This window comes from Bombina bombina, chromosome 5, assembly GCF_027579735.1.
Source record: "Bombina bombina isolate aBomBom1 chromosome 5, aBomBom1.pri, whole genome shotgun sequence".
Lineage (NCBI taxonomy): Eukaryota > Metazoa > Chordata > Amphibia > Anura > Bombinatoridae > Bombina > Bombina bombina.
The window spans coordinates 248,426,465-248,436,193 of NC_069503.1; positions in this window are offsets into that span (position 1 = coordinate 248,426,465).

Sequence of the window (9,729 nt, forward strand, 5' to 3'; positions counted from 1 at the left end):
GGTCTTGGCAATCTTCTTATAGCCTAGGCCATCTTTATGTAGAGCAACAATTCTTTTTTTCAGATCTTCAGAGAGTTCTTTGCCATGAGGTGCCATGTTGAACTTCTAGTGACCAGTATGAGAGTGTGTGAGAGCGATAACACCAAAATTAACACACATGCTCCCCATTCACACCCGAGACCTTGTAACACTAATGAGTCACATGACACCGGGAAGAGAAAATGGCTAATCGGGCGCAATTTGGACATTTACACTTAAGGGTGTACTCACTTTTGTTGCCAATGGTTTAGACATCAATGGCTGTGTGTTGTTATTTTGAAGGGACAGCAGATTTACACTGTTATATAGGCTGTACACTCACTACTTTACATTGTAGCAAAGTCTAATTTCTTCAGTGTTGTCACATGAAAGCATATAACAATTTACAAAAATGTGAGGGGTGTACTCACTTTTGTGAGATACTGTATGACCCCCTCAAAATACCAGTTGCTACTGCAGGAGTCCAGACCATCATTTTATTACATGCTTAGCTGCTCCCCATAACATGATGTAAAAGAGATATTCTATAGGGTATTCTGCCCTGAAGGCTCAGTATTACACTAGAAATAGTATACTTTAAGCCATAGCATGGTGCAATGTATTTGTCTACTCTTAGTTCCAGACATGGTCTGACTCATTTTAAGGCAGAGGCTGTGTGTTACCGTGCAATACATTTGATGTTGTGAAAAAAATGTCTTTTAAAAATGTTGCTGTATCATTTCCATGATGCATTTATTTAAACTGCAATACTGTTGCATATAACATTATTTTGCTTTGCAACAATAGTAATTTTGGAGGAAATTTGTGTTTACCCGTTGGATGCCAGAAAAGACTGCAGTTATTTGAGTTTCTATATGCAGGAGCCCAGTATCAGGCATTCAAGACGTTAACTGTATAGCAGATTTCTTAAGATAGAGAATGATGGTGAGGGTATTCAAATCCTGGCCACAAGGCAAAGATACCCAAAATTCCACAAGCTTTGAATCCCTCTCGCCTCTCTGGTATCACAGTCTTTATCTTTACCTCCACAGGAGGTATGTCAAGAATAGATGTGCTCCAGACCTATGTGAGATCATTTTTCCCCTCACACAGCCAGGAATACATGACAGGGGAACATTGAGTACTGGAAAGTGACAGAAAAACCACCCTCTAAGAGTTATTTACAAGCCTGCCACAGGTTTCACAGGGACTTGTCTATTAGCCTTCTCCTGTTGGGTCAGTCTGTTAAAGGTGTCACAGGGACTTGTCTCTTAGCCTCCTACTGTCAGATCATCATTGTACTCCTCTGTGATCTTCTGCTGTTGATTGCACAGCACTGGATGGCCCCCTACTGGAAGCTGTCTTTTCTGCAGCTTAAGCACAGTAGAGCAGGTGCAGAATAAGGTAAGTGAAACCATTTTCATAATGCACTCACATAGCCCACAGGCTATTCGCATGTACATCTTTCTGAAGTATATCATTGCAAGGGTACATATTTATTTCAGACTGCACCACCTAGTGTATAGACAATTTTAATTTAATGTTAGTCTGGCATGTAGTACTCATTTTGAGTATATGGGGATCCTCTTTGTGAGTTTGCTTTATATTTCTTTTTCACTGGTGTTTTTCACGCTCCCTTTTCTTTCATGTAATTGGCAAGAGTCCATGAGCTAGTGACGTATGAGATATACAATCCTATCAGGAGGGGCATAGTTTCCCAAACCTCAAAATGCCTATAAATACACCTCCCACCACTCCCACAACTCAGTTTTACAAACTTTGCCTCCTATGGAGGTGGTGAAGTAAGTCTTTGCTTGATTTTTATGATTTCTTCTATGATAAGCGCTTCTAAGCATTCTGAAGCCCAATTCCTCTCAGAGTACAGTGTTTGTCAGAGGGATGTGAAGAGAGTATCGCCTATTGATTTTTATGGTTTCTCTCACGAGAAATCTTTTCAAGGGTTCTCTGTTATCAGTCGTAGGAATTCATCTCCTACCTCCTTTTTCAGATTGACGATATACTCTTATACCATTACCTCTGCTGATAGTTTTCCGTACTGGTTTGGCTATCTGCTATATGTGGAGGGGTGTCTTTCTGTAAGTATCATTATTTAAGACACTCTGAGCTATGGTTGGCGCTTTATGTATTTTTATAAATCTGTGTTTACTTATATTTGCCATGAGTCAGGTATGTATATTTCCCTTTGCAGTCTAACAGTTTCAGTATGGGAATCATGTTTTAGGAAATTATATTTTTAATATTTCTTACCTGGGGTTTAGTTTTTTTTTTTTCCTATTTGACTTGTTTTTCCTTAAAATTCACGGCCAAATCTAGGCTCGCGAGGGCGCAAAATGCTGTTATTTATTGCATCATTCTTGGCTCAAATGTGCGTCTATGATGACGCAAGTTCGTCATTTCCTGTGTCTTAGTTAATGCCAGGTTGTTTGGCACAAAGTTGTGTCTTTTATGATGCGAGTTGCGTCATTTCTGGATGTTTGTTGGCGCCAAAAAGTTTTTATACTTCCTTTTGCATCGTGCGTCATACTTGGCGCCAAAAAAGTTTGGTTTTATTTTACCCCACTTCCTATATGCTCCTTGCCTTCTTTATGCTCAGAGGGCTATGCTTTTTGTTTTTTTGCATGTTTTAGCATTTGCATTTTTTTCCAATTCCTGAAACTGCTATATGAAGAAATAAGATATTTTTGTTTAAATTTTATATTTTCTTTTACATATAACAAGATGTCTCAATCTGATCCTGTCTCAGAAGCTGCTGTAGGAACCATGCTGCCTGAACACAGTTCTACCAAAGCTAAGTGTATCTGTTGTAAGCTAGCAGATATTATATCTCCGGCTGTAGTATGTAACAGTTGTCATGATAAGCTTTTGCATGCCCAAAATGTTTCTATTAGTACTAGTACAGTATCTGTTGTTCCTTCAACATCTAATGTACATGATATCCCTGTTGATATGAAAAATTATATTGCTAATGCGATACAGAAGGCTATGTCTGCTATTCCGCCTTCTGATAAATGTAAAAAGTCTTTTAAAACTTCTCATGATACTGATTATTTTTTTAATGAACGACAACATACTGATATATCCACTTCTGATGAGGATCTCTCTGATAAATCTACTTATCTTTTTAAGATTGAGTATATTCGTTCTTTGTTGAAAGAAATATTGGTTACTTTGGATATTGAGGAGTCTGGTCCTCTTGATAACAAATCCAGTAAATGTTTAAATTCTTTTTAAAAACCTCCTGTGATTACTCCTGAGGTTTTCCCTGTTCCTGATGCTATTTCTGATTGCTAAGGAATGGTCTAAGCCTGGTACTTCTTTTGTTCCTTTTTCTAGGTTTAAAAGGTTGTACCCTTTGCCAGTGGCTAATTTAGAGTTTTAGGGAAAAGCCCCTAAGGTTGATGGGGCTATTTCTACTCTTGGCAAGCGTACTACTATTCCTATGGAAGATAGTGCTTCTTTTAAGGACCAGTCAACACAGTAGATTTGCATAATCAACAGATGCAAGATAACAAGACAATGCAATAGCACTTTGTCAGAACTTCAAATGAGTAGTAGATTTTTTTCTGACAATTTTAAAAGTTATGTCTTTTTCCACTGCCCCTGTACCATGTGACAGCCATCAGCCAATCAAATGCATACACGTACCATGTGACAGCCATCAGCCATTCACAAATGCAAACACACTTATTCTTGCACATGCTCAGTAGGAGCTGGTGACTCAAAAGGTTTAAATATAAAAAGACTGTGCACATTTTGTTAATGGAAGTAAATTGGAAAGTTGTTTAAAATAGCATGCTCTATCTGAATAATGAACGTTTAATTTTGATTGAGTGTCCCTTTAAGGATCCTTTAGATAGGGAAATTGAATCTTAGCTAATGAAAGCTTATTTACATTCTGGCTATATTATCAGGCCTGCCATTTCTATGGCTGATGTTGCGGCTGCATCGGCTTTTTGGTTGGAAAGCTTAGCACAATGGGAAAAGATTCTGATTTGTCTAGCATTGTTAGTTTGCTTCAATATGCTAATAATTTTCTCTGTAATGCTATTTTTTATATTATCAAGATTGATGTTTAAAATATGTCTTTGGCTATTTTAGCTAGAAGAGCTTTATGGCTCAAATAATGGAATGCTAACATGGTATCTAAATTTAGGTTACTATCTCTATCATTCCAGGGTAATAATTTGTTTGGTTCTCAGTTGGATTCTATTATTTCCACTATTACTGGGGGGAAGGGAGTTTTTTGCCCTAAGATAAAAAAATCTAAGGATAAAGCTAGAGCTTCTTATCGGTTTTGTTCCTTTCGTCAAAATAGAGAACAGAAAACCACTCCTTCCCCTAAGGACTCTGGCTCCAATTGGAAGCCATCTTTGAGTTGGAATAAATTTTAAGAAACCAAAGCCAGCCCCCAAAACTGCATGAAGGTGCGGCCCTCAATCCAGTTCTACTGGTGGGGGGCAGATTGAAATTATTTCAAGACGTTTGGGGAGGTTCCGTTCAGAATCATTGGATTCAGAATATTGTCTCTCAAGGGTATCAAATAGGTTTCAGAATAAGACCTCCTGTGGTAAGGTTTTTTTTCTCTCACCTTCCAACAAATCCTGTTAAAGCTCAGGCCTTTCTGAAATGTGTTTCAGATCTGGAGCTTTCAGGGGTAATTGTACCAGTTCCACTTCTGGAACAGGGTTTGGGTTTTTATTCAAATCTATTCATTGTCCCGAAGAAGGAAAATTCTTTCAGACCAGTTCTGGATCTGAAGTTTGTGAATCACTTTGTAAGGGTCCCAGCTTTCAAGATGGTGACTATAAGGACTATTCTTCCTTTCTCTTGCAAGGTGTATCCAGTCCACGGATTCATCCTTACTTGTGGGATATTCTCATTCCCTACAGGAAGTGGCAAAGAGAACACACAGCAGAGCTGTCCATATAGCTCCCCCTCTGGCTCCGCCCCCCAGTCATTCTCTTTGCCGCTCTAACAAGTAGCATCTCCACGGGAGGGTAAAGTGAATGTGGTGTTAGATTTGTAGTTTTTTATATCTTCAATCAAAAGTTTATTTTTAAATAGTGCCGGTTTGTACTATTTACTCTCTAGCAGAAAGTGATGAAGAATTCTGCTGAGAGGAAAATTATTTTAGCATGTTGTAACTAAAATCCACTGCTGTTCCCACGTAGGACTGAGGAGTACCAGAAAACTTCAGTTGGGGGGAACAGTTTGCAGGCTTAACTGCTATAAGGTATGTTCAGTCATCTTTTTCTAGTCAAGACTTAGTAATGCTAGAAGACTGACAAGAATACCCATGTGGGGAAGGTAAGACATATTCTGAGACTCAGTATAGAAAGAAGGCTTATTTAACAGGGCTAATTGACTGGTGGACACTGTTAAAGGGCAATCTATTATTTTATAGTAAAATTATAATCACTATACAAGGTTTTTAGCACTTTTGGAGTGTTATTTGGGGTTTTATTCCACATGGCAGAATTTTAGACACCTATTTAGGGTTTTGAAGGCCCCACAACTCCGGAGTGGAGAGGGAGGGGGCCTAAATTTCGCGCCTCAGTTGCGCACTTCATATTGCAGACAGCTTCATGCAGCTTCACGTGGAGGGTCCTACAACTTCTTGAGGACTTCATAGAGGCTTATTTCTCATCTAATCCCCAGGGGCAAGGTAGGGCCACAGCAGATTGCTGTGGCATGGTGCTGTAGTTTGCTAACCGGTTGTCAGCTTTAGGTTGCTCCGGTTCGGGCATTAAGGGGTTAATTGACTTGATATTTGCTGTGCAATCATTACAAAGCGTTAAGATTGTGTGGTGAAAATTTCAGAAAGATTGGATCATTTTTGAACATTTAGTAAAGTGTGCGCTTTTATTATTTAAAGGCACAGTACCGTTTTTTCTCAAATTGTATTTCTTCTGTTATGTGTGATCAGTCCACGGGTCATCATTACTTCTGGGATATAACTCCTCCCCAACAGGAAATGCAAGAGGATTCACCCAGCAGAGCTGCATATAGCTCCTCCCCTCTACGTCAGTCCCAGTCATTCTCTTGCACCCAACGACTAGATAGGATGTGTGAGAGGACTATGGTGATTATACTTAGTTTTTATGACTTCAATCAAAAGTTTGTTATTTTACAATAGCACCGGAGCGTGTTATTACTTCTCTGGCAGAGTTTGAGGAAGAATCTACCAGAGTTTTTTACTATGATTTTAACCGGAGTAGTTAAGATCATATTGCTGTTCTCGGCCATCTGAGGGAGGTAAAAGCTTCAGATCAGGGGACAGCGGGCAGATGAATCTGCATTGAGGTATGTAGCAGTTTTTATTTTCTGAATGGAATTGATGAGAAAATCCTGCCATACCGTTATAATGACATGTATGTATACACTTCAGTATTCTGGGGATGGTATTTCACCGGAACTACTCTGTTAAAAGTCACTAATCCTTTTAATAAGTATTTATCATGTTAAACGTTTTTGCTGGAATGTAGAATCGTTTACATTTCTGAGGTACTGAGTGAATAAATATTTGGGCATTATCTTCCACTTGGCAGTTGTTTGGTTTTAATTGTGACAGTTTCGTTTCTCTTCACTGCTGTGTGTGAGGGGGAGGGGCCGTTTTTGGCGCTCTTTGCTACGCATCAAAAAATTCCAGTCAGTTACTCTTATATTTCCTGCATGATCCGGTTCATCTCTGACAGATCTCAGGGGTCTTCAAACTTCTTTGGAGGGAGGTAGATTCTCTCAGCAGAGCTGTGAGAATTTTATATTGACTGTGAATAAAAACGTTGCTCTGTAATTTTTATGTCAAATTTAATTATTGTTATTTTTCTAATGGGAACAAACCTTTGCTAAAAGTTGTGTTGTTTTAAAGTTTGATGCTATAACTGTTTTTCAGTTCATTATTTCAACTGTCATTTAATCGTTTAGTACCTCTTTGAGGCACAGTACGTTTTTGCTAAAAAAGATTATAACCAAGTTGCAAGTTTATTGCTAGTGTGTTAAACATGTCTGACTCAGAGGAAGATATCTGTGTCATTTGTTCCAATGCCAAGGTGGAGCCCAATAGAAATTTATGTACTAACTGTATTGATGCTACTTTAAATAAAAGTCAATCTGTACAATTTGAACAAATTTCACCAAACAGCGAGGGGAGAGTTATGCCGACTAACTCGCCTCACGCGGCAGTACCTGCATCTCCCGCCCGGGAGGTGCGTGATATTATGGCGCCTAGTACATCTGGGCGGCCATTACAGATAACATTACAAGATATGGCTACTGTTATGACTGAAGTTTTGTCTAAATTACCAGAACTAAGAGGCAAGCGTGATCACTCTGGGGTGAGAACAGAGTGCGCTGACAATACTAGGGCCATGTCTGATACTGCGTCACAGCTTGCAGAGCATGAGGACGGAGAGCTTCATTCTGTAGGTGACGGTTCTGATCCAAACAGATTGGATTCAGATATTTCAAATTTTAAATTTAAATTGGAGAACCTCCGTGTATTACTAGGGGAGGTCTTAGCAGCTCTCAATGATTGTAACACCGTTGCAATACCAGAGAAACTGTGTAGGTTGGATAAATACTTTGCGGTACCGGCGAGTACTGACGTTTTTCCTATACCTAAGAGACTAACTGAAATTGTTACTAAGGAGTGGGATAGACCCGGTGTGCCGTTCTCACCCCCTCCAATATTTAGAAAGATGTTTCCAATAGACACCACCACTCGGGACTTATGGCAAACGGTCCCTAAGGTGGAGGGAGCAGTTTCTACTTTAGCTAAGCGTACCACTATCCCGGTGGAGGATAGCTGTGCTTTTTCAGATCCAATGGATAAAAAATTAGAGGGTTACCTTAAGAAAATGTTTGTTCAACAAGGTTTTATATTGCAACCCCTTGCATGTATCGCGCCGATTACGGCTGCGGCAGCATTTTGGATTGAGTCTCTGGAAGAGAACCTTAGTTCATCTACGCTAGACGACATTACGGACAGGCTTAGAGTCCTTAAACTAGCTAATTCATTCATTTCGGAGGCCGTAGTACATTTAACCAAACTTACGGCTAAGAACTCAGGATTCGCCATACAGGCACGTAGGGCGCTGTGGCTAAAATCCTGGTCAGCTGATGTTACTTCTAAGTCCAAATTACTTAATATACCTTTCAAGGGGCAGTCTTTATTTGGGCCCGGTTTGAAAGAAATTATCGCTGACATTACAGGAGGTAAGGGCCACGCCCTACCTCAAGACAAAGCCAAAGCTAAGGCTAGACAGTCTAATTTTCGTCCCTTTCGGAATTTCAAAACAGGAGCAGCATCAACCTCCACTGCACCAAAACAGGAGGGAGCTGTTGCTCGTTACAGGCAAGGCTGGAAGCCTAACCAGTCCTGGAACAAGAGCAAGCAGGCCAGGAAACCTGCTGCTGCCCCAAAGACAGCATGAACCGAGAGCCCCCGATCCGGGACCGGATCTAGTGGGGGGCAGACTTTCTCTCTTCGCCCAGGCCTGGGCAAGAGATGTTCAGGATCCCTGGGCGCTAGAGATCATATCTCAGGGATACCTTCTAGACTTCAAATTATCTCCCCCAAGAGGGAGATTTCATCTGTCAAGGTTGTCAACAAACCAGATAAAGAAAGAAGCGTTTCTACGCTGTGTACAAGATCTGTTATTAATGGGAGTGATCCATCCGGTTCCGCGGTCGGAACAAGGACAAGGGTTCTACTCAAACCTGTTTGTGGTTCCCAAAAAAGAGGGAACTTTCAGGCCAATCTTAGATTTAAAGATTCTAAACAAATTCCTAAGAGTTCCATCGTTCAAAATGGAAACTATTCGGACAATCTTACCCATGATCCAAAAGGGTCAGTACATGACCACAGTGGATTTAAAAGATGCTTACCTTCACATACCGATTCACAAAGATCATCACCGGTATCTAAGGTTTGCCTTCTTAGACAGGCACTACCAGTTTGTAGCTCTTCCATTCGGATTGGCTACGGCTCCAAGAATCTTCACAAAGGTTCTGGGTGCCCTTCTGGCGGTACTAAGACCGCGAGGGATTTCGGTAGCTCCGTACCTAGACGACATTCTAATACAAGCTTCAAGCTTTCAAACTGCCAAGTCTCATACAGAGTTAGTTCTGGCATTTCTAAGGTCGCATGGATGGAAAGTGAACGAAAAGAAGAGTTCTCTTTTTCCTCTCACAAGAGTTCCATTCTTGGGGACTCTTATAGATTCTGTAGAAATGAAGATTTACCTGACAGAAGACAGGTTAACAAAGCTTCAAAATGCATGCCGTGTCCTTCATTCCATTCAACACCCGTCAGTAGCTCAATGCATGGAGGTGATCGGCTTAATGGTAGCGGCAATGGACATAGTACCTTTTGCACGCCTACACCTCAGACCGCTGCAATTGTGCATGCTAAGTCAGTGGAATGGGGATTACTCAGATTTGTCCCCTACTCTGAATCTGAATCAAGAGACCAGAAATTCTCTTCTATGGTGGCTTTATCGGCCACACCTGTCCAGGGGGATGCCATTCAGCAGGCCAGACTGGACAATTGTAACAACAGACGCCAGCCTACTAGGTTGGGGCGCTGTCTGGAATTCTCTGAAGGCTCAGGGACTATGGAATCAGGAGGAGAGTCTCCTTCCAATAAACATCCTGGAATTGAGAGCAGTTCTCAATGCCCTTCTGGCTTGG